Here is a 24,810-nt window from a genome sequence, read left to right as displayed (position 1 = left end):
TATAAAGTCTTCCAATAATAAATATGCCTAATATAATTATTTAATTGAACATTTTTCTCTAGACCTCCATTCCCAAGTTAATATGAATAAAGTCAGTGAATACCACTAAAAAATAAATATCAAGACACTATTTTACTGTTAAAAATAAAAAATGAAAACATACAATTTTAATGTTATTAATATGAACAATGTTCTTGCACATTTTCCTGGCATCATTGCTCAGCCTGGGATTCAGTGATCACCTGCTTGTCATTGTTGACAGGTACGCACACAGAACCATTCTTGCTCTCCAACGGGCCAGACCTCCATGTGCTCTATGTCTGCCCTTCCTCTACCCTTGCCTGCCTGCTTGTTACAAATCTATTCATGGGTAAAATTCAAAAATAAACACAAGTAGCTGTGAGCACAAGTTGCATAGTCATTTGTTAAGTATCGCTGTAACAGCACATCAGTAACTATCAAAAGAAATCTTATTAGAATCGACTGAAGTGACATCACCTTAAATCAGCTCCAATTTCTTTCTTTTATTTTTTATTTTTTAAAATATATTTTATTTATTTTTTACAGAGAGGAGGGGAGAGGGATAGAGAGTTAGAAACATCGATCAGCTGCCTCTTGCACACCCCCTATTGGGGATATGCCCACAACGAAGGTACATGCCCTTGACCGGAATTGAACCTGGGACCCTTCAGTCCACAGGCCAACGCTCTATCCACTGAGCCAAACCGGTTAGGGCTCCAATTTCTTTCTTTTAAAAAAGGAAAATTATTCCAGAACCCCAATATTTTATACTTATGGACCAGTTAGTTGCTCTGTGGTTTATAACTTGTCTCAACACAAGTGTTGTGACGTGGCCGTTTAAGAAAATAGCCCAGTGGGACAAATTTTGACACAGTCCAGTCCAGCTGCTCATTCATTTACTCATTCATTCAACAAATACTGACTGAGGGCCTCCAGGGTGTCAGGATCTGTTTGTCCCCTGGAAGCATACTCATCAGAAGTTGAGTTCTCTACACCTTGTGCCCAATACAAATGCTCTGTGGCTTGAAGGATATCGTTTTTATTTAATACTTTGGGCTTTTCTGCCTTCCAGCTTTCAATTCTCTTTCCTGGCAGCCCCCCGCCCCAATGAATGGCTTTCTCTAGGATAGTGGTTTTCAGCCTTTTCCATCTCATGGCACACAAACTACTAAAATTCTGCGGCACACCAAAAAATATATTTTTTGCCGATCAGAACAAAAAAATTAGGTATAATTTTTGATTCGTTCACGCTGGACAGCTATTGTGTTGGCTGCTGTCATTTTTTTACTTGACGATCTAAGGGGGAAGAGGTCAGAGCTCCCGACTAAGTATGTTTTAAGCACTCTTGCGGCACACGGGTTGAAAATCACTGCTCTGGGAGATCACAATGGAAGGTAAAGACGTCCACCTTAGTACAAAGCACCCTGTATGGATTTTGCTTCCCTCCTGAGTAAATCAGAGCTTAGTAATTTCAGAATCTCAGTGATGAAGCATCATGAGGCTGGTGCTCTCTGTCACCTGTCTCAGCCGTTTGCCATCAGTCCACCCGCCATTGTTGGGAGGCAGATGGAGCAGAAAGGAGTGGGCGTGGTCGTCTTTCATGAATGGAATCAACAACACTCCTAGTGAGAGACAGACGACTTGACAAGTGATTCAAGGGCTTTTCACTAAAAAAAAAAACAACAACATGGCCATTGACTTTCTGACTCTGAGATTGATTTGACAACAGGAAAGTCAAAGTCAGTCCTGGGGGAAAAGTCAAGGTGGTGAACCCTGAGGGGGGAAAAATTACACAGTAGTTCTATCTGACTGTATTCCAAGTGTCATAATTAGATCTCTCTCTCTCTCTCTCTCTCTCTCTCTCTCTCTCTCTCTCTCTCTCTTGCTCGCTCTCTCTCCAACTATGAATATCAAAAAGATGATAGACTTATTCTGCTAGGAAATAATAACGTAAGAATTATAGATCCTTGGGAAATCTTAGAACAGGAAATTATCCAATCTCTACAAGGCAATAGCAGTCAATCAAACTGTATTTATTTGCTTTTCTTAAAAAAAGACCTCATTGTTTACGTGACTGCATTGAATTCTTATGAAGCCATAATAGAAACGCACTGACTCATCCACAGAGCGTGAATGGGTTCAGAAAATGCTGTAATAGAAATCTCCGCTGGGCCCTGGCCGGTTTGGCTCAGTGAATAGAGCGTCAGCCTGGGGACTGGGGGGTCCCAGGTTCGGTTCCGGTCAGGGGCATGTGCCTGGGTTGCGGGCACATCCCCGGTAGGAGGTGTGCAGGAGGCAGCTGATCGATGTTTCTCTCTCATTGATGTTTCTGGCTCTCTATCCCTCTCCCTTCTTCTCTGTAAAAAAATCAATAAAATATATATTTTAAAAAAAAAATCTCCGCCGGGTGTTGGTCTTCTCATTGAAGAGAGGACTTCCGCAGCTTTTTAAAACAAGTCCTGGGAACACAGGCTCTCGTTAGAGAGTTTGTTTGGAGTGATCCTACATCTAGGCCTTCTCCTGTAGTTCATCATCTGGTGGCATTCTTTGTTCTACCTTGAAATAGCCGACAACAATGCGAATAACAACTACAACATGGGACTGTTGGGAGATGGATTTTTCACTTGTTACCAAAGCACAAAACCAGACTCCTGTCTAAGCCAGCAGCTTTTTTCCTTTCGGAGCAGATGTGAAATGGGTCCTCTCCCATTGGCGACGAGCCACAAGAGGGTGAGGGGACTGGTTTGGTTTCATTGAAAGTCACCTGAAGTCCTGTGTGAGGTTTATTAAGACAATTAGATTCAATTCTACAAACACAGAGCTACCTCATGCGAGGAGGTCTGTGTGCTAGAGGCCGTGGCAGCCACAGCGACGCTGAGACAATGGCACCTCATCTCTGGATTCGGAAGCCTGGCTCCCAGCAGCCTTCTTCCTAATTGGTTTCTGTGATCCTATGAAATTAACTAGGTATTGAAGTACCTTGAACACCAAAGCAAATCTAAACAGTTTATTTCCTGGAACTTCTGAAACCTACACATTCTAGATCAAACGTGGGAAAGGAGAAATCAAGCATTTGATGCACATTTCACTTTGGAAGCCCTTTTCTCACATATCAGTTTTTGCAGCTACGTGATTTGTATGCCAGTGTATTTTTTCTGTGATGATAATTGACTTTGTTTTATGGAACTTATTTAGATATATTTAGATTAAGCAAATTTCATTTTAACCTAATGGTTCCCACGTTTTACTTAGAACTTCAGAGTTTTCATTTAATTTAATCTCTTATAATTTTTTCAAAGCCTAGTAGCTAACATTCACTGCACTTGCTCTGAAACCAGAACAAAGCATATTAATACATTACATTCTCTAACCCTATAAGGAGGATATGATTACTATCCCACTTTTACAGGTGATAAAATTGAGGTTTAGTGAAACTAAGTAACTTGCCTGAAATCATATAGCTACTGAGCAGCCACACTGGATGTTGCTTTATTTCCTTTCTCCCCAACCCACTCCTTCCACATTATCCATCTAGTACATTCTCTGGCCTCTCAGGCTTCAGATTTACGTGCTGTCTCCATATGAACCAACCAGCAGAGCCCTTCCCTGGACTCTGTGGATTCTCAAGCTTCTGCTCGGTTCTGAAGTCCCCACCCTCATTCCAGACCATAGTTCATTATTGTCTGCATTAATGGTTCCTAACCAGGGGTAATATTGCCACCCTGGGGACATTTGGCAGTGTCTGGAGACATTTCTGGTTGTCTCAACTGAGGGGAAGAAAGTGCTACTGGCAACTAGGGATTGGAAGCCAAGGATGCTGCTGAACATCCTAACAATGCACAGGACAAGTCCCCACAACAAAGAATTCCCTAGTCCAAAATATCAACAGTATAAGTCTGAGAAATCCTGATCTACACAATACACCGAGATTTAAAATAGGTCCTCTCCTATTGTGAATTCTATGTTTTTGACAACCTGTTTCACTAACTATGTTATCCATAGGAGCTAATCCAATACTTCCATATCCCCAGTGGCCAAGCACAATGCCTTGTCCAGAATAGGCACTTAATATATATATCAATAATGGTGAGCCACTCATCTCTTCACTCACTCACTTCCTTCACTGTTCCACAGATATTTATCAAATATCATTCTCTGCCGGGTACCAATCTGGAACTGGGAGTAAAATGTGAGCAATATAGACATACCCTTGCCTTCCAGAAGCTTATAGTCTAGAGGGAAACGCAAACCACAGAGCAAGTGCTGAGTGCTGGGGTGGGAGACATATGGCGGCCAGGAGCTGGGGAAGGCATAGCAGGGGCAAATACCAGAGGGGCAGGCTGGTGAGAGAGGTTTCCTGGAGGACGTCACAATTAAACAGGCACCTGAAGGATGAGGGGGGGATTTAAACACACGAAGGAGAGAAAGTGTTCTAGACTGGAGAAACGGTATGTACGAAGGCCAAGAGATGAGAAAGGAACACAGAAGGGGGGTGGGGGGCATGGCACTCGGGCTGCAAAGGGCAAGTAGAAGGAAAGGAAGGGCCTAAAGCCATGTACAGATGTTTCAATTTTGTATCAGGGATAACAGGAAACCATCTGAAGGCTTTATGTAAAAGAGTGACAAGATCTCATTTTGTTTTCAAAGAATCACTGTCTATACATCCTATGTCATCTGAGAAATGCAAATTAAAATAACAATGAGATGCCACTACACACCTATTATAATGGCCAAAATCTGGAACTCTGACAACACCAAATGCTAGCAAGGATGTGGAGCAATAGGAACTCTCATTCATTGCTGATGGGAATACAAAATGGTACAGCCACCTTAGAGAACGGTTCGGGGGGGGGGGGGGTTGTTACAAAACTAAAAATATTCAGATCATGTGATCTGGCAATCAAGCTCCTTGGTATTTCCCCAAAGGAGTTGAAAATTTATGTCCACAAAAACAAACCCGCACATGGATGTTTATAGCAACTTAATTCATAATTGCCAATACCTGGAAGCAACTAAGATGTCCTTCAGTTGGTGAGTGGATAAATAAACTGTGATACAACTAGACAGCAGAATATTATTCAATCCAGAAAAGAAATGCGCTATGAAGCCATGAAAAGATATGGAGGAAACTTAAATGCAGATTGCTAAGAGTCAGAAGCCAATCTGAAAAGGCTACCTACTATATGATTCCAACTATATGACACTCCGGAAATGGAAAAACTATGGAAGATAGTAAAAAGATAAGTGGTTGCCCGGGGGGCAGAGCACAGAGGATTTCTGGGGCAGTGAAACTACTCTGTATGATCTCATACTGATTGATACATGGGCTATACGTTGGTTCAAACCCATAGAAGGTACAACCCCAAGGGTGAACCCTAATGTAAACTATGGACTTTGCATGATAATGATGTGTTATTGTAGGATCATCAATTGTAACAAACATACCCCTCTGATGGGGGTGAGAGGAGGGCTGGAAGTGTTGGTAATGGGGGAAACTTATAGGGGGAAAGGAAGTACTTGGGAAATCTCTGCCTTCCACTAACTTTGCTATAAACCTAAAACTGCTCTAAAGAATAGAATCCACTAAAAAGAAAGAATCACTCTAGATACCGTGCAGAGAATGGGCTGGAAGGTTAACAGTTATGACAATCACAGGGAGGAATTTCTTTGGGGCACCAAAATGTCCCTACAAATTGATGTTAGGGCTTTGAAACGTGTGATGACCGAGGAATCCTCTAAATCCTAATCAAGGAAGGTGATTGCAATGCACCAAAGTTGAAATCTTTTCAATTGTATTACACTCCGTCTGAAGAAGGGCTGCATTACCACAAGAGCACGTCAGCCTGGGGCCAGAGCAGGAGGAGCGGAGAGAGTGAGCGTTGCGCTGTGTGTCTCCAGCAGCAGGGCCAGGCTTGGAGGCGCAGCCCAGCGGTAGCACCGAGGATATTAGTCGGTCATAAGTTGATGGCACCAGCTGTTAATTTCATCCTGCCTGGTAGACATTCAATAAATATTTGTTTGCACCGAATTGGATTAAATTGGATTCCGTGCTCACCAAGCAACTTTCTGATCACAATGTGGCTTCCTGTGAATTTTCTTCTGGGAGCAGAAAATGTGCTGATTAGCTGACACAAACTTCCTAGCCTGGTTTACATTTCTATTTTTGCCAGCAATGATGAAATAAGTTGGCATTATGATCCCCGTATCTGTCTCCTGTGGTTGGTCGGTATGATGGACAGCTGTGGTGGTTATCCAGCCTCTGTCTCCCCTTCTCCCTTCCAATCAGTAAACCTTTTTCTATTTAGTTCCCTATCCCTCCACCATGCAGTGCCAGTGCTTCTGGGCTAGCTGGCCCGCACCTCCAGCTCCAGGGGGGGGCAGGACTGTCTTATGCCAATCATCCTAGTTGACCACGACAGTGACTGAGTCAGATGTTGGCATGTGAGCGAAACCAGTCTAACCTAAACAAAACTCAAGAGTCTTTCTTAGGAAAATGGGGCAGAGACAAAGATGACCTCCTTCTTGATGATGAAGAAGAAAGCATGCAACCCCTGGGCGCTGCTGGGAGCCAGGTGGCCACTAATGATGGTTAGTTTTCTGTGTCGGTGTGGCTAGGCTGGAGCGTCCGACTGCTCGGTCAAACGCCAGCAGAGATGTTGCCGTGAAGGTATTTCTTAGATATGAGAAACACTTAAATTTGTAGACTTGGATGAAAGAAGGTTACCTTCCAAAGGTGGGTAAGCCTCATCCAATCGGTGGGAGGCCTTAGGAGAGAAGACGGAGGAACCTCGAAGAGGAAGGAATTCTGTCTCCAGGAATTCTGTCTGCCTTTGGCCTCAAGACAGCAACATCCATGCTCCCCCAGGTCTTCAGCCTGCCAGCGTGCACTGCAAAGTTTGGACTTGTCAGACTAGAGATAAAGCCTTAAAATGAATTGAAAGCGAGAGAGAGACAGAGAGAGATTTCCCACTGGTTCTGCTTCTGTGGAGGACCCCCAGCGAGCTACCGTCAGGGCACGAAGCAGACACGCAGAAGCGAGCAGAACTCATACTACTGTGGAGGACACAAGCCAGAGCCTGGGCCAAATCCAGCCTGAAGCCCACGTGTGTCAGCCAGGGCGATTTCGGCAGCAGAAAACCCAACTGCCTTAAACAACGTGACTGCAAAGCAGAAATCCCAGTGGGAGAACAGGCTTCGGGGCCAGTTGACCCAGCAGGGCGGTGACGTCATGAAGGAGGCACGGTCTTTCCTTTTCTCTGCTCCACTGCCCATGGTGCTCCATCCCAAATCTGATAACTCTCATACTTGACTGGGTAACCTTGGTAACAATCAGAGCGACCCACTTCCTCCCTCACATCCAGGGGGAGAGGTTGGGTTTCCATGTTTCTGTCTCTCAAAAGGGAGGGTGCTTCTTCTTTCATTATCGCATTAGTACAGATTGGGATAGGTTTGCCCATCCCTGAGCCACGCATTGCCATTGTCAAGGGAGCAGAAGAAGGGGGATTATCATGATTGGCTCAGATTAATGAAGACCAGCCCTCAGAGCCTCGGCAGTCTCTCTACTCGCACTGCTGCTGCACGGTGAGGGGGGGCGGGGTGGACATCAGACAGGCGGCGGGCATGTCCCCTACAGAGCCCAGCGGCTGCGCTTTCAGATAGAGAAGCTACCCAATTGCCTCTTTAAGCCACTTTGAACTGGATTTTTTCATGCTTTACTACAAAGGTTATCCTAATTGTTATAGTGGCCAATGAACCCATCCGCAAGACCTACTGGCCTCTGCACACCTCGACAAAATCAGCTTCCTGAGTTAAAGACCAGCCCCTGCATTGTGGGCAGCTCTCTGGGCTGGTCCACATGTCTGTGCTACCTGCACCCTCTCATGGCCTGTCCCACCCCTAAATCTCCGTGGATCTGTCACTCACCCGGCTCATTAGCACCCTCTGAACGCTAGACTCTGTAATTTACCACCGCGGGACATCCTTTTCTCCCTGACCCCTGACCTCTGACCTTCTGTCATGTTTTGTGCACAAGTCATCCACTCAGGATTCTATCCACTACCTGCTTCCCTTGCTGCTATTTTGGGCTCCCAAAGGAAAAATACTAACTTTTATCTGTTACCTTCCGTAGCACGGGGTGAGGCGCTTTCTAATTTAAGTCTCATAATAACCTTAAAAAGGTATTCAGATCCTTGTTCACAAATGAGGCAACTGTGCCCAGGAATGTTAACTAACGTGGCCAGAGTCGTGCTGCTAGGAAGGAATTCACACCCTGGTTGGCCTTCTCCCAAGCTTGCACCACAGAAAATCACACTGGTCTCACCTGCAATTGCATCTTGTTACCCAGTGCGGTTTAAAACCAGTGTTCTACAGTCCTTCCAATGCCTCTTGGACGGTCTCCCTAGCACACCATTCAGAGCTGTTATTCCAGACCTTCCCTCATTCCTTGGGACCCTAACTGCTGTGTCTATAGCTGTGTCTGTACCCATGAAGTATAGGTGACCCCCTCTATCTCACAGTGGAATTTAAACTCATCTGACCTAAGCTCTCTTATGTATCCATGTGTTCACCTCATCCCATCACATCTTCCCCCCTAACCTTCTCTATGATCTCAGAGGGTGAGCTCCCTTTCCCCTATATTGCTGTCTTGTTTTTTGGACCCACCTCTTCCTACCTGCAGTTATCCACCCTTTACCTACCATCTTGAATTCTCATTATTTGGCCCTTTCCTTTAGCCCTTTAAATATTCTCAGCTCTCCCCCATCTTAAAAAAGTTAACAACGTCTTGACTGACCCTCTTGTGCCCTTCTGGTTATTAGCTCTCTCTTCTGACTTTTGCTACCCATTCCTATATTTATCTCTCAACATCTGATTTATTTTAAGTCTTCTACCCCACTCCACCACTAACATCCCCACACACAAGGAAACAACTCTCACGGACATTAGAAATGACCTGCGCTGGAAGTAGGTGAAAATAAAGGTTGGAGATGCACTTGAGGAACCAACATAGGTGTGAGATTGGAAACTGACATTAGATGCACTTTCCCGTGGAGACGGTGACAGGGTGCGGAGCCGGCAATCAGCTTCCGGAGGAGAGGGAGATGGTAAGAAGGCTGACTTGGAGCTGACAGGAGAGGAAGCCCAAGAGCAGCAAGAGAGATGAAAGAAAAACCAGGAAGTAGCACTGTTACAAAAAACAAGTGGAGGCCGCCTTTCAAAGAGTGGGTGGCCCCTCCTGCCGGATGCTGCAGAGGAGCTGAAGAAGACGAAGTACTAGGAGTAAAACCATATGGTTCGGGTAGAAGGAGGTCGTTTTTAGCTTCCTATTCAAGAACACACTACAATGCCCCTTCGCCCGCCACAGCAAGCACAGAGCCTTGAGGCTGTTGTCCGAAGTCTCTCGGATGAGGTCCTACCATCCTCTGTTCTCCAGTTGGGTCTGTCTTTCCGGATCTTACATCCCCAGCTGGCACTGCACTGTGTAAAGACTGCTCGTCCTGCAAATGAGCTGCGTCGGGAAAACCAAACAACTTCACTGCAAATATTAACGGTTTTTAAAATGTTTGCACTTAGCAACTTGCATTTACTGTGCTCCTTCTGTGTTCCCAGATGCTGTGGGAGGCAGGAAGTCGTAGAAGACAGACTGCTGTGCTTGAGCAATGCACCTTCTAGGAGGAGAGCCAGAGGTAAGCATGTACAGATAATCACACCATCAGAAATAGTGGTTTTTCAACATTAATCATACAAAAGCAGAAATTATTCATCACAAATTATTCATCACCATCACATATGTGTATGGTGCACATAGTTTTTGACAACCCAAATATTATAGAAGTATCTTAAATAAATAGGGAAAGACCTCCGCTGTTTTGCCTCCTTAATTCTCATGAATTTAGTAAGAGTAACATGCTAACAGATAACATATTAGGTATATGTGGATAGATATATTTATACACTCATACACATACATGTTTGCGTCATACTATACATATTAGCCTGCAAATTTTTCTCACTCAACAATTATCTCTTTCAATGATATACCTGATTTTTTTTAAATGTCTGCATAGTATTCTTTTGAATTCAACAGTCCCCTAGAGATAATCACTTAGCCCTCCTATTTTCCTCTATCATAAACAATGTTTCAATAAGCATTCATTCACACCTTTTCCGTGGTTTGCTGGTAAAGGTTTAACAGTGGCTCTCTCAATTAAAAGGAAAAAAAAAAGGACTGCTTTATAGGCTCTGCCTATTTCCATGGTGTAAATACTCCCACTATTGGTGATTTCAAGCAACTTTTGCCAATAGAAGGTAGACATAGGAAGAGATGTGTTCAGGCAGCTCTTTGCAGCAGATCCAGTCAGCTCTGGAACACCACTGTATTTTGTTGTGCATATACTTTTGGGTGTTTTACAACACAGGAAAGCAAGATATTAAAAGGCAATTGTCACTTTGCCAGACCGGGAACACATAATTACATTATTAGCTATAATAAAGTTGAACCATGAATTCAATGCACTCCTTTTGGATTCTAAAGAAGGCCCTTTATCCGTTACCTTAAATAGATTCTGTTTCAAAGCCAAGGAAATTTCAAAGTGTTCCTTTTTATCTTGCCACCTGAGAAAGTCACTTAAAGAAAGTAGACAGGATGTATGACTAAATATATTTTAACGATTCAATCGAAGTGCTATTACACTCACCAATTAGTATATTCAGGCACAAACGCATGCGTGATGAGAGAATGCTGACCTCTCTTCTCCGGGACGCTCATATTAACAGGGCTGAATCACACACACAAATGCATAAAAATAACCACCTCAGACTTGCATCAGAGTCACCTGGAGGGCTCTCGCCCACAGAATTTCTGATTCCACATCCATAGGCCTCGGATGGGGCCAAGAATTTGTGTCAAGTTCCCAGGTGCTGCTGCTGCGGCTGCTCTGAGGCCTCGCTGGGAGAAGCCCCCTGTGCGTGAACGCTGGGCCAGAGCCCCGAGGATTGTCTCCTCTGCTCTGGTGTCTGTGTCCATTTCTATCATTAGATCAGATCCCTTTAGAGCTAGAGGCCGTCTCTGTGAAACCACAGATAAATTTAGAAATATAGTAAGTTAAGTTCTTATCAGCAATCGAAGCATTTGCGAACAGGTTTCGTGGGGGGTGGCGGGGGTGGTACAAATTCCTTGCAGCAGAGAAAAGCACACTGAGCTTTGTTTCCTGAAAATGAAGGGCCTGGTTAATGATTGCTCTTACAGCTAATAAAAAGGGCAAACGTTCAAAGTAGTGTCATTAGTGAAGGAGCTCAAAGTTCTCATTCACAGCTGAGGGCACCCGGGCACCTGGGTGTGAATGCTGTTCCTGCCACTTAACTGGTTACAAACTGAGCAATGTCATCTCTCTGTGCCTCAGTTTACTCACCTGTTAAATGGGGATGATCATAGAAATGGACACCTCACAGGGTTGAGAGGATGCGATGGGTACAGGAGCTGACATAGGAGAAGCACTCAATGAATATTGGCTGTTATAAATTAGAATTCCAGTTTTGTACTAAGAAAAAAGCATTTTTTAGGCAAGTAAATTTGGGCAATACCGAATTAAACCAAGTAAATGTTGCTTTGTTGCAGGATTCCTGAGTGCCTTCTGTATGCCAGGGCACACCACGCCCCCTCCGGGGGGAATAAAATATGCAGTGTTTCTAAGGGGTATTTAGCCACAGAACTTTGTTTGCAAGTAGCATTTTGAGGATAACAATTAAAAAAAATACTGTTACAATTATAGTAATGCCAGTATTTCTTGACTTAAATAACAACTGAAAGAAATTGGCATGTGTTCCCAGTATACCAAAGTCATAGGGGCAGAATTGAGATAAAGCAAAAAAAAAAAAATAATAATAATAATAATAAAACCCCTTGTATCATAATAATTTTCTACAGCCCTTGTGAAGTGATAACATTTCCCCCGCGTATTGCTTTGTTCTTGCCTGCACTCAATATTTCCAACAAATATTGACAGTGCCTCTAAGTAACAGGTGCTGTACTGGAGGTGCTAGGGATTAAATACTGAATGAAACAGGAAACGTTCCTGTCCTCTTGGAGTGTACCTTCCAGAAGACAGATAACACACAAATAAACAAGCACAGAAACAGCCTGTCAGGTGGTGATGAGCACGATGAGAAAAATGAGGTGGGCCAAGGGGAGAAGAGAAACCTGCAGGGTGCGGGGGCATGTAAGTGGAGTGTGGAGGGAAAGGAGCAAGCTCTGGGGACGCCTGGGAGGGAGGGGTGCACAGAAGTTTGCTGAAGTGGGAGCCGCCTGGGTGGCCAAGCCTTTACATGCGGTGGGGAGGGAGGGAGGGAAAGAGAAGCTGGAGATGAGGCTGGCGGTACCCGAGGCCACACAGGGGAAGGCTGTGGTAGCTCTCTTCTACTGCATAACAAGTCCCCCCTAAACTGGGTGGCTTAAAACAGCCATGACGGCTCATTTCCTCCCACGCCTCTGTGAGTGAGGAATTTGGGAGTGGCGGCCGGGCCGTCTGGCTTAGAGTTCCTCCTGAGGTTCAGTCAGAGGTCAGCTGGGACTGTGTCACCCAAAGACTCCGTGGCTGGAGGGTCTCCGGGTAAGATGCTTCACACACAGCTGGCAAGTTGGTGTGGGCTGTTGCCTGGGACACTGGGGTCCTCCCCGCGGAGCTGCTGGAGGGTCTGCGTGGTGGCCGGCTTCCCGCAGAGAGAGCAGTGGCAGAGGCTGAGGCAGAGTGTGATGCCTTCTTGCTCTGGATCGGCAGTCCCGCTGTGTGTGGAGGGCATTATAAAGCCATGGCAACCCGGATGGGAGGGTCCGTGACAGCATGCTGGGGGGCCGGCTGCCCCACTGTCATAGAGTCTTTGGCTTTTGTTCTGAGACGGAGAAGATTGGAGGTTTGGGCAGAAGAGGAATCTGGTCTGACTGGTGTTTTAAAAGGATTGTCAAGCCCTAGTTGGTTTGGCTCAGTGGCTAGAGCATTGGCCTGAGGACTGAAGGGTCCCAGGTTCAATTCCCGCCAAGGGCACATGCCAGGGTTGCAGGCTCGATCCTCAGTAGGGGGTGTGCAGGAGGCAGCCGATCAATGATTCTCATTGTTGATGTTTCTGTCTCTCTCTCTCCCTCTCCCTTCCTCCCTGAAATCAATTTAAAAATATATATTTAAAAATAAATAAATAAAAGGATTGTCGAGTGCTATGTTGAGAATAGACTATGCGGGGGGGATGGGTAGCAAGGGTGAAAGCAGGGAGAACAGTGGGAAGGAAATCTCCAGGACCCAAGTGAGAGGTTATAGTGGCCCGGACCCAGATGGAAATGGAAAAGGTAGGGCGATGTGGTCAGAGTCTTCTAGAATCTAGACGTACTGTGAAGTGGGCGCCAACAGAATCTGCTGGGCTGAATTGTGGAAGAAGAAGAGCCAAAGAGGACTTGACCTGAGGGTGCATTTGTTTGCCCTCTGCCCCATTCTGGCTCCAGGCCCAGCCCTCGCCATGGAAACCCATCGAATTCAGAGGGGGGGGGGGCCTGCCAGGGTATTGACAGAATATTACCCAAGTCCGTCTCTGTGGCACTAACTCAATATCCCAGCATTTTGCATAAAAAGATCTGGGTGTCATTTCAAGTGAAATATAAAAACCGAAATGGTTGCAAATCGTTAAGAAACATTCAGGCACTTGTGGTTGTTCCCCAAACTACGGCTAGGCTAATTATAATCTCCCTGCCCCAACACCCCTACCCAGTTGCTTTTAGATGACAAAATATGACTCGCCATTGTTTGACAAAATATGACTCGCCATTTTTTGTTTTCACTCTACATTAATAGAAAGATTTCTGGACTCTGTCAGCAGTAGAACACATTCAACCACTACACAATTTTAAATAACCTTTCTTTGTCCTGGCTGGTTCGGCTCAGCAGATAGAGCGTCAGCCTGTGGACTGAAGGGTCCCAGGTTCGATTCTGGTCAAGGGCACATGCCTGGGTTGCGGGCTTGATCCCCACTAGGGGGCATGCAGGAGGCAGCCAATCAGTGATTCTCTCTCATTGATGTTTCTATCTCTCCTCTCCCTCTCCCTTCCTTTCTGAAATCAATAAAATATATATTTAAAAAATAATAAAATAAATAAATAAATAACCTTCCTTTGCTTTATAATAAAAAGTGTTTAAAACTTTTAACTTTACCAAGCATTAAAATATTGCTTATTTGACCTGATGTCAGAATCTTTATGCTGAATATTCCAAATCTCTGTGGAGATAAGCACCCTGTAGAACAATGTCGGCATGATGGATCATATTTGCAGCTCAATGGCCCAAGAATGGATATTCTACGCTAAGCGTGTCTTCTCTTAGGTCCTGGGTTTTAGGGTCCTTGAAGATTCATAAAGCAATCTTTCTCAAATCTGCTGAGACTCCATGTTTGATTATTAAACCAGGTCTCTGAAAGCGCTGTCATTCATTCATTGATTTACTTATTCATTCCATATTGGCCTCATATTATATTCAAGTCTTATCTCTGTGCTGGTGATTCAGTTATGGACAAATGACTGCACGGAGCTTAGCCTTACTGGGAAAGACAGAGGAGAAAACAGAGGAAGTGCTACTCTAGAGTGAGGACAGCGTACTGTGGGAGCATATAAGAAAGGCCCCTGCCCAGGCTTAGGAACGGAGGTTATGAATAAGCTGAGACCTTAAGCAGGAAGATGGGTGCAAGGGTGCTCCAAGAAAGAGAGAACCTGGTACAGGACAGGCTAAGGCAGCGGTCACCAACCGGTGGTCCGCGGGCCACTGGTGGTCCATGAAGTCCGAAAGGTTGGCGACCGCTGGTCTAAGGGACATTCAGTGAACATAAAGTGCAATACCGTGGGAACCACACAAGCCAACTCAGTAAGGTTGAAGCTTAAGGTAGATGTTGGAAAGTGAAAGGATAACTAGAGAGGTAAGCTGGTACCAGCCCAGCAAGAGCCTAAAATTTCAAGGAGCCTATAGTTTATCCAGCGGCAATAGAAAGTACTTAGCAGTTTCAAGTGGGCACCACTAGGACATGGGTGTTTTGGAAAGATCACTTCAGCCACAGCTCAGAGCATGGATTTTGAAGGATAGAACAGAATCCAACCTTCCCTTTATCTCATCATCCTACACCCATTCAGTCACCATCATCTCTCTCTGGTATCACTGCATCAGTCCCCGAAGAGTCCCCCAACCCATTCTCATCAGCCAATTAAAAATGCAAAACAGCCGAAACCGGTTTGGCTCAGTGGATAGAGCGTCAGCCTTCAGACTGAAAGGTCCCAGGTTCGATTCCGGTCAAGGGCATGTACCTTGGTTGCAGGCACATCCCCAGTAGGGGGTGTGCAGGAGGCAGCTGATCAATGTTTCTAGCTCTCTATCCCTCTCCCTTCCTCTCTGTAAAAAAATCAATAAAATATATATTTTTTAAAAAATGCAAACCAGATCAGGCCACTCCCCGCTGAAATAATGCTGTGCATCCCATTGTCCTTACAAAAAAAGCCAAAACCCTTAACGGCACTCACAATCCTTGCTCAATCGGCTCCAAGGTTCCCATCCCGTTTCAATACCCCCTCTACTTCTTTGGGTCTCACTTCCAATCATGGCGGGTTTTCTTTCAGTTCCCTCAAAGGAGCAAGTTCTTCTTCCCACCTGTTCTAGAACTCCAGATGGTGTGTTTTCTCTGCCTGGAACAGTGGACTTACCTATCTCTGGTTCACTTATGTTATGCCTTTGGTTTACATTTTAGCCTAACTGTCACTTTCTCCAGGATGAGTTGCTTTCTCTTTTGACTAAACGAAGCTCCCCACTACACGTTGGATACCCCCATTACACCTCGGACCTCTCCTCTCATTACACTGTATTGACCATGCTTTTTGAATGCCAGTCTTTCCCACGAGACTGAACTTCTGCTTCCCACCTCTCTTGTTAGTCATGGTATCCCCCATCACCTATCGCTCAACCACGATGTACTGAATAAATGAATGATGGCAGGAGACAGTTGAGAGGTGTGTCTGAATAGAGCAAGTAAAAAGAGTAGCTTTGAGTCTTGAGTGTTCAGAGTAACTGTACATGAAGAGAAAGAATTTGGGGAACGGGCAGGCCCTGTGGGTCTGGTTCCTCACTGTATTGCATGAGCACTGAGTGGTGCCTGGTCCACGGTAGGGCACTCAATAAACATTTGTGCCAAATGAACGCGGCTGGATGAGTGGAAGCCTTCACTCAGGTTTCTGACTTGGTCTAGTGTTTTCCCATCGCCTGGGTGGGAGAAAGGAAATAGGAGCAGAATTGCTTGTACAGACAGGGTTTCAAATGGCACCACTCAGCTACTTGCTTTCGAAGAGACTATACACGTATTCAAAATAGCGTTCTCTCAATAGGAAAATATACAGAGCGTGAGAGTGTGTGAAGTATTGCCATTGAGTTGTACTCAATTGAGTGTTTATACTAGTATTTTAATACTTTAAATTGAACCAGTTACTTTCATTGGAATTATTTCATCTGATTGATTTCAATTTCTAGATCGGATCTTGGATGTGATGCTTCTGAATGTTGTGGTTGAAAATTGCAATCATCATCATCATCATCTCCCTCTCCTTAGAGGGAAAGAATTACAGAGAGTCTCTAAAAACCTCTCTACCATGACCAGTCATATATCTTTCTTTTTCTTTTTTTTAAAATATATTTCATTGATATTTTTACAGAGAGGAAGGGAGAGGGATAGAGAATTAGAAACATCGATGAGAGAGAAACATCGATTAGCTGCCTCCTGCACCCCCCACACTGGGGATGTGCCCACAACCAAGGCACATGCCCTTGACCGGAATCGAACCTGGGGCCCTTCAGTCTGCAGGCCGATGCTCTATCCACTGAGCCAAACCGGCCAGGGCCAGTTATATATCTTTCAACTCAAAACTATAACAGAGGGTTTCCATGTGGGGTGATGAAAAAGTTCTGGCATTAGACCGTGGTGATGGTTGCACAGTATTGTAAAGGGAATTATTACAATGCTAAAATGTATGTTGTGTCTTTTACCACACAAAAAACATCTAACATGAAATGTGTTCCCCAGAATTAAAAAGAGTTTGACCACCATATGCAACTCGGGTATTTTAAAACGTGAGAAGCTTCGCTCTGCGTGTGCGATGCTTTTGAAAAGCACAGCAGGGCAGTGCTGTGATTTCTTTCTGGCGAGAAGATCTGGATCCCAGCCTCTGAGAAAGGAGTGAAATTTGGGTTGTGTGTGACATGACTTTGAAAGTAAGACAGCGTCTAAGTAACCGCAGAAAGCAGTCACTTCCCGGGTCCGCATGAGAAAGGGGCTGTCCTTGGTTCTCTCCCTGTCTAATTCGATTTGCTTCTTAAGAGCTTCTTCTGAGAGAATGTGAATTCCCAGTGCAATGCTGTACTTAAGGAACCCAAGGATGTGGCTTCTCAGTCATAGAGTTTTCAGCTCTCTGACTGAAACGAACACTTTTATTTATTATTTTCCTGCAAGGATTGCATGCTAAGGCAATGTCTACTAAGTAGTACCTAACAAATTGCTCTGATTAAATAATTCATTTCCTGTTTTCTGATGATCAGTTCTAGAATACATACATGCCTACCTATCGGGTCTCTGATTAGCATGAGGTAGACAGTGCTACTAAAGTCATTCGATAGAACTCCAGATAAAAGCAAAACCTTGACTTTCAGGCGTAGCTTTCAGCTTTTAACCTATCGATGCCTTTAGATGTTTTAAAACACTAGAAATTCATTAAGGTTTTAGACATTCTGAAAAAGAACCTGGATACCTTCGTTACTGCCTTCCAGGGTGTCTGATAAGGAATCCCCACTCTCATAATCAGTGTTTATATCCGTGTGTCCCAGCAGAGAGTAGGCAGCTGCCTTAATCAGGTTTAACAAAACCGCCTCAGGTACTTTTTCAAGCTACACATTTCCCTGAGCCCCTGCCGAGAAACGGGTCTACCTTTGGGAAGGGGCAGAGGTGCAGGTGTGTGTGTTTTTTTTCCCTCCAGAATTACGATTGCTATAGCGAGCCACTCTTACTGATGAGAGTGCATTGTACCTTTCAAAAGTATCAGGTCAAGAAAAGGGTAAGAACCAAACACTGATTTATATAACCCTTTGTGGGAGGCTTTTACAGCAAAACAAACTTCTAATGGCAGGTCATTGTCTCATTGCTTAGTCTGAATAACACAGACCAAAAAATTATACGCAACGTGCTCTAATGAACTGGTGAGCACTACTTGGTGCTCTACATACAAAGTTGCAATAAAAATGAGCAGCGCTAATAAACAGTCCATAGGAGGAGAAACGAAAGTTGCTAACAAATTGGCAGCAAGATGTTTCAACCTGACTAGGAGCTGAGAGGGTGAAGATGTCACTGTGAGCCTCACTTCAGCTTCCATCCAGGATGGAGTGAGGATGACCGGATTCCTCCCTGCACCTGAAACAACCGAGAAATGGACAAACTGCAGCAAATGGTGGTTTGCAAGACTAAGTCATTGGAGACAGTGATCCTGAGAGAGGAAGGATGAAGTGGACCTTGATACAAGGTACCCGAGTTCTTTTTCAGAATGTCTAAAACCTTAATGAATCTCTAGTGTTTTAAAACATCTAAAGGCATCGATAGGTTAAAAAGCTGAAAACTACGCCTGAACGTCTACTTCATATTAGGGATGTGGTGCTTAAAATAATGAAACAGACCTCTACCTACTGATTTGTATTCCACTCAAGATGTATTGAGAAAAGGCAGGTCACACCCTATGTATAGTGTATAGTGGGATACCACAAAAGGAGAAAGATGGATAGATAATTTGAATGTACACAGCAAATGCCTGGAAGAATTTGGTGGAATGCTGTGACCTTTCACCTATTATCTTGGACGATTTATACTGTGACCTCATTTGTACTCACTCCATGAATGCTTAGCTCAGGCCGATATTCCCCAAGACACCAGGCCCTTTAAGGAACCCTGGCACTGTTGTTCCTCCTATGTGAGATGCCTCCCCTCTCTTCCTTCCTCTCACAAACGCCCCTTTGGCCAGGGTTCCAGCTCAGTGTGACCTCCTCAAGGTGCTATCTTCAGAGCTCCTACTCGGCATTCATCACCTGTTAGCATTTCCACATTTTAGGATCTCTCTTTTGTTTTGTTTTTTCAACATACCTACTTTTTTCAAAACAGGAAAACAGGACGTTTCTTTGTGTTTCAGAATCAAAAGCTAGATCTAGCACCTAATAAACACCTGCTAAATGTTTGCTATTATAAAAAAAAAAAAAGGAACTACCTTTCCAAATATGAAAGTCTAACTTCCCAGAAAAAAAGGAATTAGCATCAGCACCCTAATTTGTTTATAAATCTGGAATTTCTTTTCAAATAAATGCCTGTTTACGAGGGGAAAAAGCCTATAAGCAGGAAGGTCTCGAGGCCCAATATTATTGAAATAAGGTTTAATCAAAGTGGATGCTTTGAATTAAGTGAATATATTGAGTAAATGCTCCGACTCAGTCATTGCTTTAAAGAAATCATTCCGCATTAAATCTTTTGAGAATCATTTCCCACGTCAGCTCATTTATCAACCTTTGTTTATACAAGGAAATGATACAAATGACCGAATCTTATTGGCATTAGTCAGTTCTAATTATAGATCTTATTTTTTTTAAGCATATGATCAAAGTGTTGGTTAAAGCTCATATATCCTGTGATCATTTTTTTTATGTTGAAACTTCTATTCTTGTCTGGTTCTCCACTACAGCTCAGACATGAGGAAAGGGTGAGGAAAGGGTGAGGAAAGATGCGAAATTTGATTGGCGGCAAACAGGAATGCTAACCAACCCTCTCCAAAGAGAGTAGGGTGGAATGTGAATAATGACATCCATCATAATAGAAAGTGAAAAATCAGTCTGGTGTGAGCCCCTTGGTCTCCTGAATGCAGGAAGCAGTAGGATGATTGACAGTATGTGTTATACAGACCAGAGTGGAGTGTCTCAATCACCTCTGTCGTGAGCCAATCACCATGGAGTCCTTTTGTAATGCTAGCAGTGCAGTGACCGAGATAAATGACAATGCGTCCTGAAATAACACAGACAGTGTGATTTCAAATATTTTGTCCTATTGTCTCATAAATATACCTTTCATACCAGATACCCCAACTTTTATTCATGAGAACATGGCTTATTGGAGTTACAGGCTAATTCTATCTAATAAAGAGGAGATATGCTAATTGACCCTCACGCTGTCACAAAGATGGTGGCGCCCACAGCCAATAAGGAAGGAATATGCTAATTGATGCCCCGCCCTCAAAGATGGCGACGCCCAGTCCCCTTAGCCCCATCGGGGTGGCAGGCACACAGCAAGGCCGGGCCCACCCCAAGGCAGGCCTGGCCGCTCCATGCACCTGCCTCTGGAGTCCCCCAGTCCCCTCAATCCCCTAGCCACCCAGGGCCGGCCCAAGGTGCAGGCAAGACTTGGATGGTGGCTGTCCAGCCGCCCAGGGCTACCCGAGGCTCAGGTAACCAGGGCCAGCCGAGGCCTGTGCTGCTGGCAGTGGCAGCAGCAGAGTTGTGATGGGGCGTCACCTTCCCCTGATGTCCGAGTTGCCTCCCGCCCCTGAGGGCTCCCTGACTGTGAGAGGGGGCAGGCCGGGCTGAGGGACCGCCCCCTCCAGTGCATGAATTTTCATGCATCGGGCCTCTAGTTTGTTATATAAGTAACTTATGAAAAATAATTGTTTTTTGGGGGGAGGGTTTAAGATCAGATCTGTTCTATGAATTCCTTCAGGTAAACTCTGGGACTCTTCATAATAAAAAGTGACTTACAGAGAACAGATGGACTGTCTACCGATAACTGTTGTTCCACATCTTTGCATATATCTCTTGGTATTTAGTACCATTCTTTGCACAACATAGACTTTCAATAAGTATTTGTTGAATTCATCAAAAGACTGGAATTAAGGAGAAATGTCTCGAAGTCACAAAGAGAAATGAATCTTCCCTTCTTCTAATACTCCGCTAATTTTGCATTTGCGTAGAGCTGTGATTTTCTGGGGTGTTGTCACACATCCACAAGGACTTAGGCATTCGGTCCTGCTCAACTTAGTTCAAAGCCAAGAGGGAAGTGCCGGATTTTCAGCATACCACCACCCACAGACTCTGCCATCCACTGCCCACCCTCGTCGCTGGGCCTCAAATCATTTCTTTTATCCTCCATTTGTTTGTTTTGTGGCATTTGTTCTAAAATTTAAAAAGGGTCTTTGTTCATGTTTTTATTGGACTTCAAAATTCAAATGTCTGGAATGAGGCAAAATATTGCTGAAAACAAATGTTCTATGCTCTGTCCCTAAATAACCCAGTGATTAAATCAAATCTGCTGGGTGTGGAATTTTATATATCATTTCTTATAAAGAAATTTTAAGCTTCCTGTGATTTTGGGAAATTAAGAAAATGTTGGATTAAAGATGCGTCATTGAATTTTTAAAGTTTTCCTGTCATGATATGCAAATGTGAAAAGTTGTCCACACAGTAGCCACAGGGATCTCTTTAAAAATCTGATCACAGCTCTCTGCTGCTAAAAACTCTTCAGTGGTTTCCCACTGACGCCACAAGAGTCTGAACTTCTCCCCACAGTCTTGAAAGCCTTGTCTGTCCCAGCCCCGTCCAATTCATCAGTCCCATCTCACAGCCCTTCTCCCCGGCCCGCACCCAGCTACGTACACTTGCTGTTGGGCTTCCCTCCACCAGAACCTGCGCGGATGCTCCTCTGCAGCCTGCAACACTCTTCCCTCTGCCACGCCACCCCTGCCACCCACCTTCCCCTGTGGCTACTCCACCCTCAGGTTTCAGCATAAAAGTCACCACCTCACACAAAGCGCTTTCATTTCCACAGGTTAGCGGTTCCCATAACATCTAGCAGTTTCCCTTCACGATGATCTCGAGAATGTCTGTCTTTCTCATTGAATTGGATGTCTCTGAGAGTGGGGAATGTGCCTAACCTTGGCACTGATGTACCTTTAACTCAAGCACAGTGCTCAGCACAGAGTACTGTAGCAATGAATGAGACAGTATTATCTTACCTAATAATAGACAAGCATGTAAGTTGACTGTACCTCCACTACGCCCACCAGCCAATCAGAGTGAGTATGCAAATTAACCCACCAAAGATGGCGGTTAATTTGCATACACAGGCGCCGAGCGACAGGGGGTGGGGGGGGACACCTGCATCGTTGCCATGGTCTCTCAGGGCCTCTGAGCAGCTTGGGAAGGCGGGACCAGAGCGGAAAGAGGCAGCTCTGGGGCTGGGCCAGAGTGGAAAGGTGGTGCCGGCAGCCAGGAAAAGGAAGGCTCATTCTAGCACGAATCTTCGTGCATCGGGCTTCTAGTCTATATATAAAAGGCTAATATGCTAAGTGTCCCTCTGACTGTCCAACCAGTCGCTATGATGCACACTGACCACCAGGGGGCAGACACTCAACACAGGAGCTGCCGTGATGCACACTTGCCATTTACAGAGAAACGGCAGCGTGGACCTGGAGCCCACAAAGCAACACTCGGCTTCCCCCAAGTGAGACACAGGCCCCGCCACCACCCTGGAGTGACAGCCCACCAAATTGCAGCCAACACTGCTGAGACCCCATGGTGCAAAATGTGGCCCACAGTCCAGCCCAGTCCAGAAACAGTGGCTGTTGGCGCCAGGTAATGATGTTACATAGCAATGCCTGGCTTCCTCTCCCTAGCAACAGGCCATCTATATATATAAAAGGCTAATATGCTAAGTGTCCGTCCAGGTAATGACATCACATAGCAACGCCCAGCTTCCTCTCCCTAGCGACGACTAGCCTCCTTGCAGTTTCTTTAGCCCAGGAACATGACTTGCTTTATAGCCAGGTGGAAACATTTTACACTTTAACCAAATGTCTGTGAAGCGTTTTCCTGTGCCTCATCTCATTTGATCCTCACAGAAGTCCTGGAGTAGGTAGATAGGAGACTCTGTGGATTCCTATTTTCTTTTCATTAGCTGGAAAACAGAGATTTAGAAAGCTTAGAAACTTGACCCGACTGAAAAGAAGTAAGAAATGGTGGACCTTGAAAATCACTTCAGGTTTTCTCACTGTGCAGAATATAGTTAAACACTGCTGCAGTTAGATATTTTACCCTTTGTTCTCCCTGAGTGATCTACAGTAATAATCTGCTTCGTGTTGATATTTACTGCTGTGTTGCTGACAAGTACCTGAAAGAGAAGTTGGGGTGCTTCACTGGGCTGGGAAAAGTTTAGCTACATCAGAAAGCAGGACTACTTAAGCAAGTTTATTCTATATATATAAAAGGCTAAGTTGACTTGCACATGTGTGATACATATAAAGCTTTCTCTTGCGCCAATCGTATGTGTGTGTTTTGATCTGTCGTTGTGGATCGTGAATTTGGTTGACACTTCTACTATAGAGAAAGGGCAAATAGTGATATTAAAATATTTCTTCTAATTAATTTCCTTTCAATGTACACGAATCTGTGCACCAAGCCACTAGTTGTAGATAAAACACTAGAAATGATCAGGGTTTGAATGTAACATCTACTTTGTAATCCAGATCTAAAGGATGGACAAACACTGAATAATTTTTTCCTCTGCCCATGTGCTTAAAGTCACAATTAAAGGTCTTCAGCTGTCAAGAAAGCAAGCAAGAATAAATGAATAAAACCCTCCCTTAAAAAAAAAAAGAGTGTACCCATTGTCTACTTGCAGAGATCCCGTGGACTTCAGCATTGCTTTTTAGTTTTTATTTAAGTTTATGATGAGCTTAGGCACTTTAAGATATGTCAAGACTTTAGGGATGAAGGAGAGGAGGGAAGTAAGACTCCTCAAAGTGACTATTGAGTCTGACTCACTTTCAACCGAAGTTTGGGGACATAGGAGCCACAGGTCTCTGTTGGATAGGGCTTTACCCCCCGCTCCCACAGAGAGCCATAAATCCGCCCACTCAACTGCACTCTGGGAACAGGAAGGGTTAGGACCTTTGGTCTCTCTATCCATATGACTATCCAGGAAGCATTTGGCCAATGTTTGGAGAACATTTTTAGTGTACTTCATATCAGTTTTTTAATATAAAAAGAATATATACTTTGTGTAATTAAGTATATTTAGAGTATATATGTGTGCGTGTGTATACCTTATACAGATAAAATAACAGCTTAACAAGATGTAATTCACAAACTGTCCAATTCACCCACTTAAAGTATATACAATCCTGCTCCTCTTAATGACAGAATACCTTCTGAGAAATGCAGCGATAGGCTATTTCGTTGTTGTGTAAACCCAGCTACATCTTTGTACGATACCCTCCACCTGAGTGCAGGTGGGACCTGCAACTTGCTTCTGATCAATACAATACAGCAAAGGTGATGGAGTGCACGTACACAGACCTAGGTGGCACCACCTGGCTACTACGCTGTAAGCCTGTAAGTCACCTTACTGTACAAAACAACATGAGATTAAATCAAGCACACGAGATGCAGTAAATACAAGATTATGAGGCTGTTGCCAGCATAACACGGCATACTGTTTTACAGCAAACAATTTTTTAATAACTGGGAAGAGGACGCTCTAAGATAATAATAAAAAGCATAGTAAATACATAAACCAGTAACATAGTCATTTGTTATTAGGTATTATGTACAGTACATAATTGTATCTGCTATACTTTTCTACAACTGGCAGAACAATAGGTTTGTTTACACCAGCATCATCTCAAACACCCGAGTAACGCCTAGCACTACTACATCA

Source organism: Eptesicus fuscus, chromosome 14 (assembly GCF_027574615.1).
Source record: "Eptesicus fuscus isolate TK198812 chromosome 14, DD_ASM_mEF_20220401, whole genome shotgun sequence".
Classification (NCBI taxonomy): domain Eukaryota; kingdom Metazoa; phylum Chordata; class Mammalia; order Chiroptera; family Vespertilionidae; genus Eptesicus; species Eptesicus fuscus.
The sequence above is the reverse complement of the archived record's forward strand: the minus strand, read 5'-3'. Positions refer to the sequence as shown.